We start from the raw sequence: 25774 nt of genomic DNA, 5'->3' as shown, positions 1-25774 counted from the left end.
ACAATTTGTATGTTGGAAAGAAATGTGATGTTAGCTCTTTGTCTGGGTATTATGATCCCCCTTGTCCTTTGAGGCATGAGAGAGACTCGATCAGAGTCCAGAGCATTTTTTATTTATTTGAAAGGGTGTTTTCTTGAGTGTGGATAATTAAACTATGTTTTACTTATCTTCATTCACTTCATTATAAATCTTCTATTTGCATCTATGTCATGGCTATTAGGAGTTGTTAGTTGCCTTTATTTCTTTCCGGTTAAACGCATATTCAGAAAATATACATTTTTATCCAACGAAGGGATTTGTACCTTTATATCAAAATTTAGAGAGAACTTGCACTCACCATTGCAAGTGACTCAACTGTTGGTTCTTATTTTGTCTTTCAATTTGGGCATTTGGGAGTCATTTTTGAAAGGTATTTAAGAAGGACAAATCTATTTACCAACAGATTTTTTGGCGACTCTACTGGGGACATCGAAAATAAAAGATAAGTCCTTTCCTTCCTCAAGTTTTAAAGACATCTTTGTGTGCAAGGAGATTGGCAACTCTATTTATGTCTGGTTGAAGAATTCCTATCTGAAATAATGGCTTTGGCTATAACACAGCCATGGGGGACTCATTTTGGTCCATTTGGTCTACCACAATATTCAACTTTGCCTAAAAGATCAATCGAATGCTTTCCAAAGTTTGCTGGAGATAAAATTCAAGATCCATATCATCATATTAAAATTGTTACCATTGCCTGTGGAATTCTTAGAGTGCAAGAAGAAGATGTATTTGTGAGATTGTTTGTTGGAAGCCTCACCGGAAATGCTATAGAATGGTTTCAGAATTTAGAATATGGATGCATTACCAGCTGGAATGATTTAAAGGTAAAATTTCTTGAAAGATTCAAAATTGTGATTGATACATATGATTTGTTGCTTAATTTCTTTCAAATACAAAAGAAAGAAGATGAGCCCATTAGAAGTTTCATTAAAATATTTAATCGGTGTGTTGGAAGGAGACTATTGAGATAGAGGATGATATCATTTTGAGTGGAAGGAAATGCATGAGTAAATGTGTTGTGAAAGTTCCTGAATCTGAAATTTACCTTCATAATCAGAATTTTTACCAAAAAAAGTAGCCTTTGCTAAAGAATATTGTCATGAAAGAAACAAAGCCAACATCATCTATTTCTAGTTGTCAAAACTTGACAGTTTTTAATAGAAAGCATTTTTGAGCATCTTCTAAGACCAAGAATGGCACTTCTAACATTGCAAGAGTTTATTATTATCAGGCCAATGGATTTGATTTTTCTAGAGATGCAGATTATCATGCTATTCAACCAAAAGAATTGGCAGCTTTCCCAACCATATCTGTTATTAAACCAACTTTTGATGATATGAATAATGAGGAATTACACAAAAAAATTCTGGAAAAAATTTCTTCTTCTGTTTTGAATCTTTCACATTTAAAACTTTTGATGCAGTTTCAGCAAATCATCAAACAAGCATACAGGGCCAACATGAGAAAGAAATAGATAATTGTGGACAGATAGAGATTATGCTAATGGATTATGATTCTTTTCAATTCACTTGCATCTATGGTGAAGGACACTTGTAGACTGAGCTGTTGAGAAATTATGAGGGTGTCAGAAAACAAGTGGAAGGCAATGCATTATCTATTGTTGCTATAATATCTAATATGTAGCCAGACTTTGAAACATTCAGATTTGGTGATGAGAGTTTTGAAAATAAATTGTGCCTAGAAGAGTCATACAATTACCCGATGCTGGAGTCTTTTTATTTTGAAAATGATGTCATGTCAGCTCCATCTCAAGAACCAACACATGAGGATGAGTGTTGCTTTAAAAATATTTATAGAGGCTACCCAATTTAGAGTCTGGTTAATTATTTAGACAATTTGGCACAACATTCTGATGCAAATTTAGATCAGCATGTACAACATAATGTCAAGACATCTCAGTTGGATTCAGAAATTTATAATGCAGAGTGGCTTTTTGGACCCAATATTTTATTTAAAAATATTTAACAATACATTGTTGTTGGGTCTCTTCTCACAGTGGTTGCAGAATGGTAGTTGGGAATGAAGCTTCTTTCTTACCAACCACTTTTCCGCACTGGCTCATGTTTCTCCCAACCAAATAATGGTTTTACATGAGTAGCTTGGAGTTTCCTTGAGGTAAAAGGGTTTTCCCACCCTTGTACATATTTGTAAATAAATTTTTTGGTTTGTTGTAGGCTTTAGTTTGGGTTTTGGCTTGTTAGTTTTTCCTTGTTGTCTCTTCCCTGGTCTGCAAGAAGATCCCCGTTCTCTGTTTGTCTTGACTTTGTTACCCAATGGCTAGGCACTGATCTCTCCTAGAGACATTCTGGATTCTCCTAGTCCTTTATATTCATGGTCCCCAATCAGAGCCAATCTTACCTCTATATTTTTTCTCATTCCTAAAGCCCCATAATCAGCTAAAAATAAGATATTTTAATGTTTTAATGTTGAAGTTTTTATGTCCAAACTCCATGTCGGCTGGGAGATTTTAATTGTTTTATTTTTGGGTTACCCATATACCCAAACAATTAAATCCCAAGTTTTATGTGTCCCATGCAAAAATTATTTATGTGTTATGTTGTACTTGTTTATTTATTCTACAGTTAAAATTTCATAGGAAATGGAGTCTTGAGTAAAATATTATGCATGTTTTTCTATGGTAGCCCAAAAGAGCAATTGTCATTGAACTTGAACCTTGAACCTTTTCAAAAAGTTCAAATTTTGGGTTCAAGTTCAAAGTTCGAATTCAACTCGAGCAGGCTTTGTAATTATTGGTCATTGAACTTGAACTTTGAACCTTTTTGATTCAAGGTTAAAAGGTTCAACATGCAGCCAAAATGGAAAGGCAAAGCAATCAATGAAGACTATGGGTGTAGTTTGTGTTTTTGAACCTTATGATTGAACCTCGTAGGTTCAAGGTTCAAGGTTCAAGCTCTATAAGTTCAAAGTACAAGGTTTGATTTCAGAGGTTTAAATTCAAAATTTAGAGATTCATCAAATGCAAGTTCAAAGTGTGTGAGTTCGAAAATTCAGAAAGTTCAAAAATCCAATAACATTGGCATGTATATTGTTTATAGTTTTTCAATGCAGCCCATAACCACGAATTTTTTGAGATAGAAAAATCAACCCATGTGCGGGGGCATAACTATCAATTTAACCATTGGATCGCACTGAACTTTTCATATATTTTAGAAAACATAGTTTTCTAAATCCTCACCAGAGTGATCGGAAAAATATTATTACGTCCAAAAGTTAATAATCTCTATGGGTCTATAGAAATTTCAGAGATAAAAGATTTGTAGCAAAAAAAAAAGAGTTGTTGGGAAGAAGATAGAAGATAAAGGAAAAAGATTAATTAATATTTTTTTCAAGAATTAGTTATTGATAACTAAAATTCTCAAAGACTATATATATGTAATGAAAGAAAAGAGTAAGGGTTCTTCTTTTCTTTTCTTTCTCTTTCTCCTGTAAAAGAAGAAGGGGCAGCAACAAATCTCCTCCTCTAAATTTTGTTGGAGCTGAATTGAAGGCATTTTTTTTCTTGCATAATTCAATTCATCACATACATTTAAGATCTAAAATCTAAGAAAAAACAAGAAACGAATAAAAAAAAGAGAACAAAGTTTGTATCTTTGTTCTAGCATTCGTTTCTTAATCTTTCTATTTAGAAAACTTTATTAGAATAAAAAAAACCCTCATGTCCCTATAGTGTTGTATCAGCATCGCAAGGCTTGTTTATGAGCTTTATGATCTAGAATGCCACAAGAGTTGTAGTCAAGAGGACATCTATACGGAGTTTCCCTCCTGATCATTACATTCCTCCTCTACCCAATACAATGATCAAAAATCATCTGCCTAACTCAAGCGATCCTTTCCCCTCCTATACCCTCTAGATACCTTTCATAGGAGTCTCATATGCTTCTAGTTCTCATAACAACTCCCTAACAAACTCTTCATCTCCTTCTCCTCTTGTTGTTGATCATGATTCCACTATCACTATTGAATTTGATCATATTTAGTCTCTAGAGGAGAACCTGATAGATTTCAAAGGGTTCCTTCATTGGGAGAATGTCCTCCCTTGAGCTAGGAATGTAGTTAATACTCTGGGAGACCTGTTCATCTCGAATAAGAAATATTTATTGTTGTGGAGGGAATTCTCTATGATTGTGAAAAACCATATACCCTTGGTAGATGCACTCCCTCGAGATGGCTAGTTTGACAGTTGTAGTTCTCAACTCGTTGTTGAAATACCCGATTTGATAGAACACGTGGTTGATCCTGAACCCAAGATTCCTTGCATCAATTTCTTGTACACTCCCTTGGGTTATACGGGTATGTCTAGTATCTCAACCTCTACTTCTACTATAGCTCATATAGTTATGGTCAACACTAGTGCTACCTCTGTTGGTGGTACTCGTTCTCTTGGAGGTATCGGTGGAGATGGTGACACTAGTTCTCTTGGAGGTGTTGGTTGAGGTAGTGGCATATCTATCCCTCCTCCACCTCCTTTGCTTGCTAATCTTGTCTTGAACACTATCTTATAGAAATGGGTAGTTACAATTATAGTTCATTAACTTGGCTTCTACTTCCAGTCAATCATTTATGCCTTCATATTATAAGAAGAGTCCCCTTGACGTAACTATCCTAAACACAATCCTTCCTCCTCTAGCTAAATCACTAAAGTTTGATTGGTTCAATGGTGATGGGGACCCTAATGTGCACATCGATTATTTCATGACCATGTGCAGTGATTACCATAGCCTAGATTTTGTGTTTCTTAAACTATTCACGCGATCCCTTAGGGGAACTATGTTAGAGTGGTATAGCTCCTTGCGAGATCATTCCATCCATATCTTTGATTAGCTCATGGATTTCTTTCTTAGACGCTTTCAAACTAACATTGGTATTAGGGTCACTATCACTAACCTTATTCATTGTAAGGAGAAGCCAAACAAAAGGGTCATAGATTTTCCCCTACTAGATAGAGATTTTTAAAGGATTTTCATTGGCAATTTGTAACTCATATTGAGGGAGAATCTATCCCTTAATAATTATCAAACCTTTTCTAATACATGTTCCACACTCACAAACTACCATCACACCATGATGTAGTTCAAATATTCTATTTGAACCCTCGCGGTGGGTCTTTCGCAAGCATGTCCATGGAAGGGTATAGAAAGAACAATGGTGTACCTAATATTGATGCTATCCTGCAAGGATCACAATAGAATAGAGTCCTCACTAAATTGAATGATTCTTACCTAAGCATAATGCGGTGATTACTAAAAGATAATCTGATTACCCTTCCCAAGGTTCAACCACTACCCAATAATAGACCTATTCGTGTTGGTATGATGGGTCAAAATTTTGCCATTACCATCATGTACCTAGTCATGACACTAAGCGATGTTATCATCTTTGGAATATTGTCCAAGACCACATCGACAGAGATGTGATTAAAGTTGACATTTAGAAGCATAAATCAAACAATTCTATTGATAAGACTAATAGGGATTTACAAATCTATATTGATTTGTTTCCCCTACATTATGCAAATTAAATTTCTACATCAAATCCTCCTTCGGATGATGGTCCATTTATGAACATGGTCGCTATCACTCCTATGTTTTGCCTCCTAGCTAGAAGGGAAATGTGTCTGACATGTCATTATTATTCACCCCTGTGGATGCCTCGTATTACGAATAGCCTACTCCCCTATACGTCCTTGCTAAATTGAATGCTCAAACTATCACAAGCATGATGGTTGACTCATCATGTAGATTCAATGTCTTTACAGAGGAGACTCTATTCATAAATGGTTGGCATAGGCCTACATATGATGAATGTCGAGAAACCCTAAAGATGCATGCCATTTTCTCAATTCCTCCTTCAGGTAGAATCACCTTGGCAATCCTCATAGGATCCAAATCTTTGTCTTCTCCATTTGTGATCATTCCTGATTCAGACCTATTTCAGGTTAAACTATACATTCCCTGGTTGATTTCTATGGATGCGGTCCCTACAATGATTCATAAATGCCTCAAGTTTCCTCATGAGGGTTCGGTGCATGTTATCCAAGATACTAGATATCAACCCCTGATAGCCCATGGGGATTTTTTGTTGGAGCATTTCTAGCTTTCTCTTGTGGGACCCATGCTTCCCCGTGAATATTTTATGTATTGTGCATATTATCAGTACAAGATGGGGGAGTTGGCCCCTAAATCAGCTTAGCCTAGTTATTCGTTGCCTCTTCCTACATCAACTTCTACTCCGTATATTCCTATGTTGGAGGGGGTATTTTCTCATGTCTGCTCATTGTCGAGGGTTGAGGTTAAGCCCATTCCTTCGAATAGACCATCTTTTTTGCCTAAGACTATGTAGCCTCTAGTGGTGTCTTCGGTTACTACGACTACACCCAATGTAGACAAGGGACAGGAACCCGCACTGTCAAATTCCATGGCCTGCCCTCCCTTGAAGCTCTCGATCATGGCCATTAGCCATTGGACCTCTCGCTATGAAAAAGGGAAGTGTTCCTCTTTTGTTCATTTTTCATCGCTTGCTCCTATTTTGTAGGTCATGTTGTCACCCATTGTTCCTCCAACTGCTCCTCAAGTGAAGTGAAGCAGAGCATCTATTGTTCTGAATGTAGTGCCTATCTCGGATGCAACTCCTATTCAATCAGTTAGGCCTTCTCCTATCCCTAATAAGGTTTCAGAGACCTCTCCCATGGAGCATGATGTTCTTGAGTCCTCTCAAGCTTAAGTTGGTGGCCCTCATCTCCATCGTAATCAGTGTGCACCTGAGCATAAGCACTATCAACAGGCCATGACTCAAGAGCACAATGTTGCTTTGAAAGTTGTTGGTGCATTTGCAGCACCCAATTCTATCATATCAAATCTCATTTAATTGGCTACATATAAAAAAAACTTATATGTCTAACCACCATAACTTGGTCAAAACTTTATGAAACGGATTTATTTATTTTAATAATATACTATATCAAGCATATAATGTGACACATGTTTCAAATTTAAAAAATGTGATACCATTTGAAATCTATAGATATTTTTTAATCACCCTATCATTCAAAACATTATTTAGAATATCACCACTTTTTGGCCCCTCATGATCATGTACATACCCCATTCTGAACCAACACTTCACCTATGTCGCTTACCACTTAGATATTCTTCGCTCGAGCTCACTTTCTCTTTTGCAATATGTTTAGTCATATATTTTTACTTTCACACTTCCACATAGTCAAGCTAAAGAGATATCTTGTGTGTGTGTGTGTGCGCATGTGTTTATATGTGCACGTGTGTGTGTATGTGCGCGCGCGTGTGTGTGCCAATTTGGAAATATACATCAAGTCAGCCTCTGAGATACTTTTCAAAATAATTTTTCAATGATTAGGATACACGCTACAATCACTAGAGTAGAATACCAATATAGGTCTTCAAATTTGACCACTCAAAAAAAAAGAATACATCCACGAAGTACCAAAACAACACACTACTAGAATTGCATAATTATCAAAGCACAAAATAAAACAACTAGATCATAGCTATTGTAGACACCTAAAGACCAAGAATTATAGGCCGCAATAATCACAATCCTAGTCAGCATTACACTATTCAAGACAAGGAAATCAAACCCCCAAATGAATGCTACCAGAAACCAAAGAAACGAGAGGAAATTGGAGTACAAGAATCTGCTCATCATAGTATATCCGAACATAGAAATGAAGGATGACATCTGGAAAACAAATTTCGAAGCACAAGACCAAATGTCACAACCAACACCAAAAAATCTCACATCCATAGACTCATGTCCTCAATATTTAGGAGCAATGGTCATATAAAAAACTGTAACAAAAATAACAACAACAATAACAACAAGGATCTCCAATTTGTAACATACATACCTATCTTCCATTGTGTTGCAACTCAGCATATACATCTTACATATCAATATGGACTGATCCAGATCATCAAATTTGACGTCAATGACAACTTATATAAGTAATTTAAACAAATAGGCTATCTCTTATAGACAATAGAACTTCTCCAATGTGAATATGAGGAGAAATAATAAAACAAAAAAACATATAGCTAAAAGTTATTTTATCTAAAATAAACTTTTACGTCTTTATTAAAAAAATGCAACTATTATTTTATTAATATATAAAGCTGAAAGATAAAAACATAAAACAAGATTTTCTAAACCCCAACACATCATTTTAATCTCCAACCTCTAGTGTACCCTTAATCTTATTTTCAATCTCCCCTTAAATGATCAATGATGGTGAGTCCCTACTAATTTTTGAAACTAATAAAACTTGAGGCTGGAAGAGCTTTGGTAAATATGTTTCCAACTTGTTCATATGAAAGAAAAAATTGTAATAACACTTGCCCATCTTGAACCAAGCCATGAATGTAATGATGTCAGATCTCTATATGTTTCATTAAGGCATGAAACATAGGATTCTTTGTCATGAAAAATAGTACTATTGTTGTCACAATATATTGTGGTTGGATCTTCCTGAACCAAATGTAGATCTACCAATATCCATCTAATCCATATTACTTGAGAACTTGTTGATTTACTTGTTCATATGAAGGAAAAAATTGTAATAACACTTGCCCATCTTGAACTAGGTCACGAATGTAATGATGTCAGATCTCTATATGTTTCATTAAGGCATGAAACATAGGATTCTTTGTAATGAAAAATAGTACTATTGTTGTCACAATATATTGTCATTGGATCTTCCTGAACCAAATGTAGATCTACCAATATCCATCTAATCCATATTACTGAAGAAAGAGACATTGTTGCCTATTTCTTACTACTCCAAGAGACAACTCTACAACCAAGGGGAAAAACATAAGCAAATGTAGATTTTCTATCATCCACTAAACCAGCCCAATCTGAATCTGTGTAACCAACTAGCTCAAAATTTTGTGTACCACTTAGCATCCTATCAATGTGACCCATGTGCATCCTAAATGAACCGAGAGATTGGGCTCATAACATATATAATATTAGGTCTTCTAGATGTCAGGTACATGAGGCTGCAACCAAACTCTTATATTGAGTAGAATCCACTCCAAAATTTTGTGCAAACCCCTTGGCATCTAATCTTGCCTTAATATGTCATTCCAGTGACCATCTGCAAGATATTTGACTTTATATATCTATTTTATGCCAATAACTTGCTTATCTTTGCGAAGTTGAACTAATTTCCAAGTATTATTCTTATGAGTGAAATTCATCTATTTACTCATAGCATTAACACATATTTGTTCTTTCGCTGCTTCTACATACACACGGGGTTCAACTTTAATTGTACTAAGGAAAGAAAAATTAACATTTGGATTCTTATTAGCACTCCTCTAATAAATATCAACCAAAATTTGAACCTTTCATGTAGTTGATGTTGGAGGTGATGATGGACATGGATCTTCACTTGAGTTTGTGCTACTAGAAGAACTAGGTAAGCTCAAAGGACTAGAACTAGAGCTTGAAATTCCATTTGACCTTGTAGGGAGAGGAGGAACAACGCTATTATCCTCCATTTTTTATGATTATTAATGGATTTTGTTGCACATCTTTCCACTTCCATATTCCCCCTTTATCAAAAATCACATCTCAACTAACTATCAATTGTTTGGTCTCGAGATTATAAAATATATAGCCTTTAGTTGTAGTAGAGAAGCCCACAAAGACACAAATTTGGGATTTTCCATCCAACTTTTTTCACTTTTGAATTGGAATATGCACATATGCAAAGCATCCAAAGACTCAAAGATGAGCCACTGAAGGCTTGTGACCACTCCAAGATTCCTTTGGAGTGAGGTTTTGAATTGCTTTTGTGGGACTATGGTTGATAAGATATATAGTAGTGGAAACTGCTTCTCCCTAAAAACTAGTTTGATTTTTTTTCTATAGAACATGTTTTGTGCCATTTCTATAATGGTACGATTATTCCTTTTAGTGATATGATTATATTGCTCGGTGTATACGCAGTAGTAAGTTGTCTCTATATATCTTTCTTGAGACAAATATCAGCAAACTCATTAGAAGTAAACTCTCCCCCTCTATCTATTTTGAGTATCTTGGTAGGATACCCACTCTGACTTTCAACCAATTCTTTAAAATTCTTGAAGCATGCAAAGGCTTCAGATTTATACTTCAAAAAATAAACCCAAGTGTAGCAAGAATAATCATACCTAGTGATTTCTCTTGCATGGACATCACCACACATGTCAACATGTACAAACTTTAGAGGAAATTTTGCTCTCCAAGATTTGTGAAGATCGTAAAATTGTCTCAATGATGCTTGCCAAGTGCACACCTTGAACAAACTTCTTCTTTTGCCTTGATTGGTTGAAGCCCTATCACCATATTATTCTTATTTAGCAAATTTAACCCTTGGAAATTCAAATTACCATCATGAATTGTCTATGGTTGATTTGAGTGCATTCAATTTACTAAAAAGAATTGAGAGGAAACAATCTATTCTATGTCATCTAAGTCTTTGCTAAAAGATAATGATGATTAGATTTATCAAATATTTTTTAGCATTTATCTTCAAACACTACATTGTAGTTCTTTTCGAGAAGCTATCAAATACTCAAAATACTATGATGTACCTTTGATACAAAGAATGTATTATGAACATGTGTAGTTTCTCCTTGCTTCTTCAAATTCATGAAACTTGAAAAATTTCTCAAACCTGCTCTGATAGCAAATGAAGAAAATAAATAGCTTTGATACTAAATGAAAGATTATGAATTTGTAAAATACCCACAAATACGGAAAGAATAAAAACAAAATTTGTTCACAACTAAATAAATAATCTCAACTAAAAAATATATGATATTCATTAATTGATTTGAAATAATTACAATAGGTTGTCTCTTATAAACAACATAACTTCTCCAATATGAAGATGAAGAGAAATAATTTATTTTTAAAACATAAAACTAAAATTTATTTTATATAAAACAAATTTTAACGTAATAGTTCAAAAACTACAATTGTTGTTTTTATTAATACATGAAGTTGAAAGAAAATAAAACAAATTCTAAACTCCAACACATCATTCTGATCTCTAGGCTCAAGCCCAACCTTGATCTTATCTTCACACTACCTAATGGAATCAAGGATTGATTTGGATATGAATACCTCTAAAAAGCACTCTATAAATAGTCAATTTGAATTCAATAAATTGATTTGGATATGAATTCCCCCTTAAAAAGCACTCTATAAACAGTCAATTTGAATTCAACTAAACCATACCAATCAAACAAAAATGGCCTAGAACAATAAAGTGAAGTTGACACCTTCAAAGAGAAAAGGATTATCACTCTAACAACTTGGATTAAAATTGAATCTTTTAGATAGAATTCCACTCAATCTAGAAATCCTTCTTCTTTTGTACTTCTCTTTGTTTTTCAGAATAAATATTTATCATTTTTTAAGTTAAAATACAACGATCAAAAACAAATAAGACTATAGTGAGAATAACAGAAAAACAAAGCCACATACATAAAGAACTTTTGCCACTAAAAAATATCTAGTGATACCAACTTAATAATAAAGGCAAAAGAATAAGGTTAACAACTCAAACTCATGGGTTGGAAGGTCAGTGGAATCACACCGAGAATAGCCAACCGAACAATAAAATATAGAATGAGATGTAAGAAGAAATGTTGATTGATGGAAAATATACAATGTATAAAAGCCTTCTTATATAGACAAGTGAGGATACAATGTTGGCACAAAAAAGAGACACATGTCCCAGTTATGTATGGGAGTACATATTGAAAACTACTCCAATGCAACTAACAATGCACATAAGAAATAATAAATATAATAAACTATTTATTCTAACAAAAGAAGGCGTCATTGTTGAGAAAAAATACTGAAAAATCTTGGAGATGATTTGAGGTTATTATGCAAAGGAAAGTGTTTGAGTAAGTTCTAATATTTTGTGTGGTCGTCAAAAGGAGGAAAAAAAAAGAAGACTAGTCAATAGCAAGGAAATTTGAGTATATTAAAGCATTCATAGTAGAAATTAAGAGAGGGTGTTGGAATATGTAATTTCTCACACCAATGAATTTTAATCACTAAATGAGAGACAAAAACTAAATGTAAAATTCTAGAGGGAATCTAAATAAGGAGATAAAAGAGGAAAACTATTAAATATTTGAGCAATTTGACCTAGGTTTCATAATCTGATCTAGGTAATCTCTAGATCTATTCCAGGACCTCTATATAAAGAGGCACTTGTAATGGATTTCTTATGGGGAATTCTAACTAGCAAGTTATCAAGAGGATGTGAATGATGTAGCATTCTAAATATTATTTATAATGTTTATAATCATTGGAAGTGATGTAGCAAGTTGAAAAGTTTTGGAATGTAGCATTTGAATATTTATAATTATTATAATCAATGGAAGTGATGTAGCATGCTAAAAAGTTTTGGTAAGATTTTGTGTTTATCATCTTTTTGTAATTTTGTATGTTTAAATTTATTTCCATCCAATCAAATACTTTCAAATTAATTATGTCTAATTAAAAAAAAAAGAATTTTTCTGAAAAAATATGAATCCTTTTATTAAGACATATATGATGTTCTATATGTGTGAACTTTGAAAGTTCATTTTTAAATAAATTTAGTATTAAAAAAACTATGAAATGCATGTTTTGATCCATTATAATAATTCAAATAACTAATAAAAATACAGAATTTTTTCTTTTATTTAAAAAAACAAAATGATGCATATCACTAAAATCACTTCTAATGTTAATATTAAAATATAAAATTTTGAAAATTGTCAAAAAAAAATAAAAAAATAAAAAAATATATAAAAATATTTCACATAAAAATTACATATCAGAATAAATGATATTTAATCTCTCATACACATTTATTCCTATTTTAAAATATAATGATAATTTCAATTTATATTGAAGATTAAAATTTAAATATAAATTTTAAACTAAAAATAGAATGGTAAGAAGGTCTATCAGAACAAAATCCCGTAAAATGCTGCACGGGAAATTATCAGCCCAAGAATATTCCTGTACTAATGAAAAGTAAAATATTCATAAACTATGTAACATAACTATAAGCATTTTTTGTGTGAACTAATCACGCTAATTGAATGAGTTGGTATCATAAGTTTGGCAATGTAAAAAAAATATATATATACACATTATTTTGCAAGCATTTAGGCTTCTCCTGTAAAATGATGGCATCTAATTTTGAATGAATTTTGTGTTGTATATGTATCCCTATTCATACGGAATTTTCTTACTTTGAAAACAAAAGACAAGCTATTTTTATCAAGGATGAATGTGTAGCATTAAGCAGTAATTGAGATACATTCCTCAAATGGAATAGGTGGTATTGAGAAAATGAGTAAGTTTTCTGCCTTGCTTTGTCTTTGTGCAAAAGCTACGGCACTTTATCTGGAAGCTTCCACAAATATTTTCCATGTTCGTTTAAAAGGTCTCTAATGGAAAGTAGTAACATAAAATGTGAAGTATTAATGGAAATTAGTTACACGTTATTTAGTTTTGTTTTTTGTTTTGTTTTTTTGGTGTATGATTGTATTTATGTGTTTTGTGTTTTGAGCAGCAGGTTTAATTGTAAAGACAGCATGTTTTAGTGTAAAGAGAATTGACAGAGTCATTTAAGTATATATTTATTTTTTATTTTTCAATTGATATGTAAAAGATTTTTCAGTTAATTATTAATCCAACAAAAATATGTTCTACCAATCAAGTAATGTATTTTATAAACTGTAAAGTGTAATGGAAAACTTTAAGTTTAAAATAAGTTCAATGATAGACTCTTACAAAAGAGTCAATAGTTTAATGATATAACACTCTTATGGTAAATGAAAGATCTCGTTTGAGTCTTAACTAATCCATAAGCAATAGGTCATCATATATCCAAATCTGAATAGATTAAGAACTCCATATATTAACAATAAAACCAATAAAAACTACTATTTTGATATAAGATTATTAAAAAGGTAAAATAAAAAGGACTTCAAAAATAATGTTCATAGAAATAAAAATTAATATATCCACAAAAATATTTTGAAAAATATTTACATAAACTAGAGCTACTATTCTTTTTGTGGACTTGTTATGAATTCTCAATATTCTAAGACTACTTTTATACCTTTCCATATGATTTCTAGAGTTATTGCTCAGCTCAAAATTCCTATGACTATCAATATGTATTTACTTTTTTACAAACCAAAAAACTAAACTTCTGTATCTTTTTTTTTTGAGCTTTTGACCTCTTATCAGCTTCTGCATACCAAAAATTAATTTCTCTCCAAAACATTTTTATTGTTGAAAATTATAAAATTTGGACCTCAAAATTTAAGCCTACATAATTAAATGATATTTGATGGTTTCAAGAAAAGGGATATTTCCAAATCTAAAACATTTTCATTAGGAATAAGGTAGTGAGAATTTAATATTCTTATTCAAGACTATTATTTCAAATACTTCTTCTTAAACAAAGTTTCTATAAGGTTCATTTTGTGTGTGTGTGTGTGTGTGCGCGCGCGCATATACACACACACACACACATGCAATAGATAATTTGGCAAAAACAAATTGCTCTTATTTTGGGCCTTTTATTAGAAATCAAACATAAAGTGACAAGTTTGTGCATTGAAGGGTACGCAATGGTGGTTTATTAGGAATTTGCCCACTCAATTTCCCCATCATGGCAGCTCAATTATGTGTTACAGCAAGCCCTTGATTTAATCCATTAATCAATTTGAACTTTCACACTAGTATAGGGAAGCTAGCAAATGGTTTAGCCACTAAAGTCATTCAAGAAAAAATAAAAATGGGTGAATGGTATGATCTCCCTAATTGCATTGGAGAGAATTAGTTGGCATAATATGACTGATATTCATTAACCTATCATGGATCAAGCTATGATGGGAGTTTTCCATTTATGTTTTTTCAATCTAACTTTAGCTGGGACACTTAGGCAATGGCCAACTCACAAATCAGACTCTATCACATATAATTTTTTAATCACAAAAGATAAACTCTCAAAACTTTAGAATATGATGAAGCATGTGTAGACAAACTCTCCTTTCAAACGATATGTCATAACTCTTAGTATGAACAAAATGTGGATCATAACAAACTTCCACTATAAATAAACTGTTTGAGGAACATACCTCAAAACATTTTGCAAATCCTTTCCAAATCACCTCAAACACCCTAGTGATATGTATGAGATGATACAATAAATATTACACAATAGGTATCGACAACATGACGTATCATAGTCTTTCTAGATCCTTTTAGAACTCAATGATAATCTTTTTCCAACAACCTCCCCCTTTTTCATAGATGGGAAACCAACAAACAAAATGTCCCCCCTAAGAATAATGCTCCTTAAAAAAGTTTTTTCATCCAACATTTTGGCTTTCTCTCTCTGCCCCTTTGACATCAATGGAAAAGAGCAATCAAAATCTTTATGTTGACACTTTTTGTTCCCCTATCTAAGATAATCTATGCATTGAAACATACTACTTTTCACTACAATACCACCAAGCGTTCTTGTAGAAGGGAGTCAGCACTCCCGAACCTATGCTCTCTTTAGAATATCAAATAGGAGAGAGATTTGGTAAGATTTTATGTTTAATATAGTCAATGGAAGTGATGTAGCAAACTGAAGAGTTTGGTAAGATTTTGTGTTTAATGTCTTTTGTAATTGATGTGTGTATGGATTTATCTCTTCCCACCCTCAAGACTTTGAAATTAATTATTCCTAATTAGAAAAAGATTTAGTTGTGAATTTAATGAGTTCTTTTATTAAGACATATACGATATTCTATATGTCTCAACTTCTTTTTGATAACTTTGAAAGTTTATTTTTAAATAAGTTTAGTGTTAAAAAATTTATGAAATGAATGTTTAGTTCCATTAAGAAAATTGAAGAATTGAAAACAATAATAATTCAAACCATTAGTAGAAACATCAATTTTTTTTTTGATTGAGTAGGTAGGGAGGGGACCCTGATCCCTTATATTAGTAAAACAAAAAACCAAAAGAGGGTTAGCAAATAGAAAACTACACAATAATAGTAACTCCCTACAGCATACCTAATCAAAACCTATTTGTAGTCCACATCAAAAAAAACATAGAATTGTGCAAGCAACAAGAGTAATTGATCAAATTAACATAACATAATCCATGAAGGCCATTAGTTTATAGAGAGTAGAAGAGCCTAAATCTAAATAAACTCTAAGCTTAGGCATTAAAAGAAACACCATTAATCATTCTTTCTTAAGATCTTGTCCCAAGCATCAACCAACTTCTGCAAGTTATCTTTCCAATGGTCCTGTTGTCTTTTTTCTTATTTTTCTTAATCATCTTCAACAACTTGGATTTGCCTAAGACCGCTCCCATAATCGAATTATGCATTATACTATTAGTCAAATGGATAAGAGAATTAATGACATCCATAATTTCATTGTAGCCTTCTATATATTTCTCTTCTCAAACCTCCAAATCCATGATGCAACATTACAAATTTATCTAATCTGATCCTCCAACCTCTTGTCTCTTTCCCCATTTCTATTATCCATTTCTGAATTGTACCCCACCTCAACATTATCCTCATTCCCCATGCTTGTATGCAGGTCTTTCTAGTAATATTCTTCTCTCATATATTCATCTTCCATTATATTTTCTCCACCTTTCACTTTGTTGCCTATTTCTATTTATCCTTCAAGCACCTTCCTCTATTTTTTCAAAGTCCTCTTCCTCATCTAGAAGGTATTCCTCATCCAATTGCATCTTAGTTGCCTTCACCTATTTGGCCTTTTTCTTACGTTTATCTTTGTGATGTAGCCTTTCTGACCTCCTTTATTCTTAGCCACTTCCCTCTTTGTCTATGTTTAGACCAAGATCTTGATCTGTTTCTTCAATTGCAATGACCCCGCTTCTAGGCTTGAGGTTTTTCAGATTTTTCTTTCTTTTTCATAGGATTGTCGATTTTATCTTCTGAATTTTTTCTTTTTAGGGATAAGCTTGATTAGTTCAGTATTCTCATTAGGGAGGTTGGGGATGCGGGGGCCCATGCCCGAATTCTTTTAGTGAGAATATGAATAAGTTTTCGATTGTCATGCTTCTTGAAAGCTTTTCCATGTTAATAAGAGGGCTCAATAAGAATGGGTAGCAATATCTCTTATTTTTCCAATGTTGAGCTACTCAAGGGACCATCAAACTTTCTCAGTCATCCAAATTTAATAACACCTCAATATTAATATTAAATTGGTCTTTGAACATTTTGTTTTGTTAAATCTATCTTTGGAGAGTGTGTTCTCTCTGTAGAGATTTATATGAGTACCATATTTAATTAGTTTTAAAGCTTTGAATTTCAAATTTCTCTTATATAGGTGGTTGTTTAATTTAAAAGTTTTTCTTCAATGTGGGTGGCTAGTTACTTTAAGAATATATACACAATAATATTACAAAAACCCAAATAAATGATGTATGTAATAACATAAAATATGAAGTATTAAAACAAAAAGTTAATAAGTTTATGTAATTTCTTATGTATGATTATATTTATATGTTTTGTACTTTTACCAGCAGATTTAATTGTAGAGAAAGCATTTTTTAGTATAAAGAGAATTGACAGAGCAATTTAGGTATATATTTATTTTTTATTTTCAATTGATTTGTGAAAGATTTTTTACTTAATTATTTTTTCCACGAAAGATGTGTTCGACCAATCAACTAATATATTCTATAAACTGTTAAGTGTAATGGAAAATTTTTTGTTAAAAATATGTTCAATGATATCGTCAAAAGATTCAACTTAATGGTAGAGCATTGGAACCAGTAAGTCAAGATTTGGTTTGAGTCCTAATTAATAAAGCAATAGCTCAACATATATCCTAATCTGATTAGTTTAAGAATTTCATATATTAACAATAAAAAAAACAAAAAATACTACTTTGATATAAGACTATTAAAAAATAAAATGAAAAAGACCAAAAAAAAAAAAGAACATCCATAAAAATTAAAATTAATATATAAAAAAAAAACATTTTGAAAAATATTTACACAAACTAGAGTTACTATTATTTTTTGGAATTTTTATATATGCTCAATATTATATACCTTTACATGTGATTTACATTGCTCTACTCAAATATCTATGATTACGGATATGTATTTACTTTTTTTTTTCTTTTTTTTTTGGCAAGGTGGCAATGCCACTTGATATATTTTATTAATAATATGTAATTTTTACAATATAATTAAAAACTACTCCAAACTGAGCTCCCAAAGAAAAGAACCTCCAAGAAAAACTATAGTCATTGCTCATCAACATGACTATAGAAGAGAAGTAGTGAACAATCCTCTAGCCGAAGCTAGCTACAAAATAGAGATTAGCAAAGGAGCATGCAGGCTCATTTACAAATAGGAGCATGCAAGCTCATTTTACAGAATAGGAGCATGCAAGATTATTTACAAAATAAGTTCCTTGGATATCTTGAAGGCCCTGCAACAAAGAACTCCTGCAACCAAAATTAACATGCCCTTGCACCAAAAAACAATTGCAACCAATATATATATATATATATATATATATATATATATATATATATATATATATATATATATATATATATATATATATATATATATATATATATATATATATATATATATATATATATATATATATATATATATATATATATATATTACAGAACACAAAGAATTTACAAGAAACGCAAGGGTCGAAAACATGACTGACACGAACGACATGAGATCTATGGTACACCATTATAGACAAATGCCAAAGGAGAAGAGGTGAATGCGGAAATGCTAGAGAGAAATGAAGCCCAAAATTTTTATGTCATAATGAAAAGAAAGAGGAGATATATCATAAAAAATATGACAAACCAAAAGAAGCGGCATAAAAAGATAATCATGAAAACAACACTACACCAAACTTTAAATGGTATATAAAGGACGGATTCCCAATGTGAAAATAAATATCTCCATATTTCGCACGAGAAGAGAGTACCAAACACATGAACAACATCAATAACAACCAACTCATCATTAATGAATGCCAAGTGATGATCAAGTAAAGCAAACTACCTCAAATCAAAACCAAATGGAATTATGAAAAGAAATACCTCACCAAGAGAAGATAATATCAACTCATATAAATGAGCAATCATATAATTTAAGAAAGATTAAATACTCAACTCTCTATAGGCTATACTTAATAGGTTTGGGAAGCTCATCAAATCACCCCCCAATCGAGAGGAATCAATAACAATTTTGTCAGAACCCATATTAGCGAGGCAATTGGCCAATGCATTACCTTCACAATAAACATGTGAGATGATGAGGTGCTCAAACGTATCAAAAAGAGTTCATATTTGTTCAAGAATATACCGGAAATGCCAATTATTAGCTTTTCTTGCCTAGCAAGCACTAATGACAATAGTTGAATCACCTTCAATATGAAGTTCTTTGAAATTCAAATCCTTAGCCATAACAAGACATTCTAAAAGAGCACAAGCCTTGGCCATATTATTTGTGCCAGGATAAATTGGCATAGCTTTTAATGCTAATAAAGAACCCAAATGATCACGAAAAACTATCCCTATTCCTAAATCACTAGGATTTCCAGGGGAGGATCAATCAAAATTCAATTTACAAAAAGGGGCATTAGGAGGATTCCATTTTATGGGATTTCTGTCTACAGGTGTTTTCTAAATCCTTGAAAAGGTGGGTGATACAGAAATAATGATACTTTTCCAAGAAGAGATCATAAAATTGTCCCAAGAAGAGAACTCTAAATTTATATTAAAATATTTCTGAACATGAGCATTAACTTTCTCAATATACTTCTTTCCAAAATCCCAAGAACAACTGATAAATCCGATGAGTCACATCTAAAAATGTGCTTGTTTATTTCCCACCAAATGGCCCATATGACTGAAGAGGGAATTATAAACCACAAACAACCAAATAGAGAAGATGAATACAAAACTAGCCAAGACTGAAACATGTCCCATAAAGATAAAGGTAAAGGGAATGAAAGAGATAAATTTTGGAGGACAAAATGCCAACAACTACTTGCAAACTCATAATGAAGAAAAAGATGATTGACATCTTCAAGAGCTTTACCGCATAAGACACAAGAAAAGGAGGCTGCAATATTAAATTTGACTAAACGATCACTAGTCAAAATTCTATTTTATAGCGCGAGCCAGGAAAAAGCACCAACTTTAGGTAATACTAAATTATTCCAAAAGAACAAAAAGGTACGATGAGGAGAATTTTGATTGGCCATTCATTTAACAGCAAAATATCCTTCTTTAACAGAGTAGTTTCTCAATTTAGAAGGGCACCAAATAAGTTGATCTTTTATGTTAGAAAGGAAAGCCACTCGGTCTTGCAAAATAGATTTTAAATTTTAAATTTCCTGCAAGGACAATGGCAGAGTAGAGGGATCCTTCCATGAGACCTTGTGAGAAAACAAATCAACACTATCTACATAATCAACCAATCTAGCTCCCCATGATTGAGAAAGAACAACTGAAATAGAAGCAAGAGAATCATGCTGTGAAAGAGGGGGAAAGCCATTCCAGAAGTCTTTACAAAAAATAATATCCTCCCCCGAATGGACCTACCAGGAGAGAAAATTAGAGACCACTTCCCTACATGAGATCATAAAGTTCCAAATAGCAGACCCCTATGGAGGATTAGAAATTGTGAAGATCCTAGCAGGATTCTAGGAATCCAAATACTTAGCCTGCATAATTTGGCACCACAAATATTGGGGCTTAGTATACATAAACCAAACTAGTTTGCCCCCAAAAGCCCTATTTCTTTTAGATAAGTCTTGAATCCCAGCACCACCAGCTTGCTTGGAAAGAGACATCTTGGTCAAATAAATCAATGGAATCTTTTTATCTTCTGTCATGTTATTTTTCCAAATAAAAGATCAAATCATCTTTTCAATTTGGGAGATGACTAATCTAGGAGCTTGAAGAACTAAGATATAGTAATTGGGAATGGCAGATAGGACCGTTCTAATGAGAAGTATCCTACCTAAAAGAGACAACCACCTAGCCTTCCAAGCAGAAATATGAGATTTAAGTCTCTCAATAACCGAATTCCAAAAAGAAGACTTAGCAGATCCCATAAAGAAAGGAATCCCCAAATAGGTAGAAGGAATAGAGTCTACTGGGAAACCTAAGATATTCACAAGTCTATTAGCCACCAACTAAGGAGTATTAAAAATCAAGATCTTGGATTTATGGGGGCTAATCTGTTGGCCAGATCCAACAGTATAAGTATTCATAATTTACTTTTTACTCACCAAAAAATCAAATTTTCTCTATCTTTTCTTTTGGGCTTTTAACCTCCTTTCAACTTCTACATTTTATTGTTTAAAAAAATTCTAAAATTCAGACATCAAACTTTTAGCCTCCATAATTAAATGATATTTGATGGTTTCTAAATATTATCATTAGAGAATAAAGAAGTGAAAATTTAATATTCTTACTCAAAATTATTATTTCAAATACTCCTCTTTAAACAAAATTTCTATAATGTTTATTATATATTTATGTCAATATGTAATTTAGAATAAAATGTAAACTCTAATTTTAGCACTTCTGATATTTCTTAATGTTATATGGATCTAATAATTAAGGTTATAGACTTAATACTTTAATCATTTATTATTATAATCATTTAGTAATTTAGAGTTATGAAATAATACATTTTATGCAATTTATGACATGATTGTATTTATATATCTATATTATATTTTTGGGACTAATTGAGTAGCAACAATCTTGTATTGATCTATGCATGAGAATTTGAGTGGTTTTGTAGGTGAAAAGATGACACAAAATAATGCCCAGTAGCCTATCTTGAGAATAGTCTTTAAGTGTTTTAAGCATGCCTTTGTGACCAAGAGATAAAGTTGTCCTAAACATATCATCCCACTATGATTTTTTCTAATTCTATTGATCAAAGACCAGCAACCTTTTTCATCGTGGCCCTATTTGACCATGTCAACATATAGTGTTGACAACCTTCACTATATATGTCACAACCCTCCTTTATCACTTTTGGATTTAAAATACAAACTCTAGTATATTTTTTTGGATAAACCATTTAAATGATTGAATGAATATCATAAAAGGATAAAATAATAAAACTCACACACACACATGGACAATATACATTTTTCTTAATTATTTATTTAATTTTCCTCACCCAATTATGGCACATGTTGTAGGAAGAATAAGAATCTTCTAGAGGATTCTCCACCACCTTGCATGTAACTCCTCCCACTAAGTCTAATCATTTTGCATGAAGTCCAAAATTGGGAAAGAATCTCTTTTTTTAATTAAAAATTTAGGTAGTGGAATACAGGGATTTTTCTTATAAATGATATGCAAGTTTTCAAAAATGGGAGTTGGTTATTCCATAAACAAATTCTTCTCTCACGTAAAGTTTTTCTTTTGTAGTCATATTTCATTTTTGAAAATAGCTAAGATTTTCTTTGGAGGATTTCTTTCAAGTTTGAAGATCAATGGAGGCTGATTGAAGGATACATAGGGGATTCTTCGTCAATTGCAAGTATCTAGGTTTTTCTTCTTATGTAGTTTATTTTATTTTGATTCATGCATCTTGTTCTTGCTGCGAATTAGAAATTAGATCAATATGTTTCAAATTCTTGATAGGAATTAGATCAATTTGTTTAAGAAATTAGATCAATTTGTTTTCAAATTTTTGATAGGAATTAGATCAATTTGTTTAAATTTCTTGATAAGAATTAGATCGATTCTTGTTGAAGAACTAGATTAGATCCATCTTATCTCCTTTCTCTAAATTCACCTCCCTGGTTTTCGAATAAAAATATGAATCTCATAGATCTCACTGTGGATATTTCTCTATGTTTCTCATTTGATTCTATGCATATTTTCCATTATCAGGTTATATATTTTCTGTGAAAAATTGTTGAAAGAAAGGATAGGATTCGCTATGAATAATTTTCCTATAATATCCTCATTTTTTCTAGTTTGGTTATCTACTCCTCTCTGGAAAAATAACAGTTGAAAACCAAAGAATGAGTCCCTTTGTGAAATACTCTCTGTATTCCAATATGCAGATCCATATTGCTTCATTTTTGTATTCTGGTTTAGTCTCTGTGTTAATCGCTCCAATATGTAAATCCATATTGTCTCATTTTTGTATTCTAGTTTATTATTACTCTCTATGTTTTTGCTACTGCAAGGGAATTCTTATTGTTCACATTAATACCTTACCTCTCATATTCTGGGTTTAAATAAAATTAAACTATTCTGGTTTTAAATAAAAAATTAAACTAGGAACTTTAGACACATAAAAAATTATATATATATATATATATATATATATATATATGATAATAGTAACAACTTTTATGAACCTTAATGCATTATGGGATTGATGTGGCACGGCACAAAAAGGTTATGTGCGAGCTGTGCATACTGACTCGCAAGTGGACCAAGATAGTACTCCGTAGGGGGAGTAGTATCGTTATGGTACCCTCCACTAGCCTACGGGCACTGCTACGGTAGTGGCCGTAGGTTAGTGGAGGGGACCGTGGGGTCCCACTCCCATTCAAACCATATGCATGCCAATCGAACTTAGTTCAATGGCAACGTGGCCCTTTTTTTAAAAAAAATCATTTTTTATATATATGTTAAGATTTTAAGTTATTTAAAAATTCTTTTTTGATGTAAATAAATTTTAGTTAATAAAAAATTTTAAACTTAAGAAATTTTTTTTAATTTATAAACTAGTTTTAATAAATTTATATTAGGTCATCCTAAGATCCACTTGGCGATTAAATGACATAAGATAAATTTTATGTTGGGACTAGTGATTATATAAGCGGCATTTTCGCCTACAACTTACCTTGCCTTCACTTCATGCATATATCTCACGTTGATTTAATTATTCGATGTTTCCATCTTCATGCAAATTATACATTTAATTGTTGGTATACAAGTTACCTAACTTTCATTATTATGCAAATTATATTCATGTTTTTGAATAAATAATTCTAGTTATGATTCTTTTATTCCATAGTTATTTCATTTAAATTGGCTTTGAAATGTCTAAGTTCATAATTATTTTTCAACATGATGTTATTATAAGTTAGAAACTAATCAAAGGAAGTTGGAAAACCAAAACTAGCAACATTCGGTATATACGGTGCATCTGGGTCACACTTACAGGTAATGCCTTCGTGTTGAACTACTGCACTTAACGCCTAATAAAGATGCATCAATGACATCTGTAGCATCGTCCCTATAAATCATCAGGGAGTAATAAGGGACACTTGGAAGTTAAAATCCGAGGGGGTAATCCCCCTTGGATCGATAATCTAATAAGATAACTTTTAAATGATTTCACATCCGTTGAGATAAACCATAGTAAAGCCCTTTTAGGGATGGTTAAGTTAAATACTTTTATGAAATTGATTTCTTTTAATTTTCAAAGAGATATTGTTGTCGATTGGCAATTTGGCCAAGGGTGATGCTCATTATAGTTATTAGGATGTAGTTGTTAGGCCACAAGCAATAGGCCATCTTGAGCCTTTGTTAAGTGCTACCATCATGGGTAGCAACCACAGAGAAACTATCTGGGACATTGACCCTATAAAGGGTTGTGTACCCACAAATCAGTTTACATCAAACCATAGAATAGAAAATAGAACTACATACTTTATGCCTTGTTCCCGTGCCAAAGTGGGTATGTAGGTAGTCTTGGCACAGAGTTGTCCCTCGTACTAAGGCATTTGTGGGTGGGGTCTAGGCTTGGTTGAGTAAGAATCCTATTTGAAAGATAAGATAATTAAATTGGAAAAAGAAATTCAATGCGTACTTGGAAGGAATCCCGTATGGATTCACTTGACTTCCTAAGGCTTTAAGCCAAATTCCGAGGCAAAATTCAAGCTTGTATTATTTAATTACTCCTAAGGACAGTGAGCTTGGTGCACTTCTGTTAGAAGACTGTAGTACTTAGTGAGTGGCTTAGGACCCGAATGGTCTCGATGAGTCTAAGTCTCTGGCCAGAGCATCTCCTATCCCATTTGGATGGATGCCTACCCCATATGGGTAGATGCCTATCCCGTTTGGATAGATGCTTACCCCGTATGGGTAGATGCCTATCCCATATTGGATAGATGGAACCTTATGTCCTATATAGACAATTGCCTAACCCGTATGGTTAGATGCTCATCCCGGATGGATGAATGCCTAATCCTAATGGATGGATGCCCAGAGTATGCAATTGAATAAAACATAATGATTACATTAAACACACACAAAAAAAAGAATACTCAATTTTGTTGAATCAATTATGGTGGGTTATTACAATATATATAGTAAAATTAAAATAAAAGTTAAATAAAACAAAGGGAAATAAGAATAAGTAAAAAAAATAAAATTGGCTAGGGCACGACATTTACTCTCACCAAGAACACACCAAGAAAGGGAGAGAACCTAAATTAAATGGGTATGGTGTGTTATTGTAAAAGGGAGTGACCATGCCATTATGGAGGCATGATAACCCTCAATTTCCTTAAAGATACATAAGTAATGAGAGTAAAATATTGTGTAGGGTA

This window comes from Cryptomeria japonica, chromosome 5 (genome assembly GCF_030272615.1).
Source record: "Cryptomeria japonica chromosome 5, Sugi_1.0, whole genome shotgun sequence".
Taxonomy (NCBI): domain Eukaryota; kingdom Viridiplantae; phylum Streptophyta; class Pinopsida; order Cupressales; family Cupressaceae; genus Cryptomeria; species Cryptomeria japonica.
The sequence above is the reverse complement of the archived record's forward strand: the minus strand, read 5'-3'. Positions refer to the sequence as shown.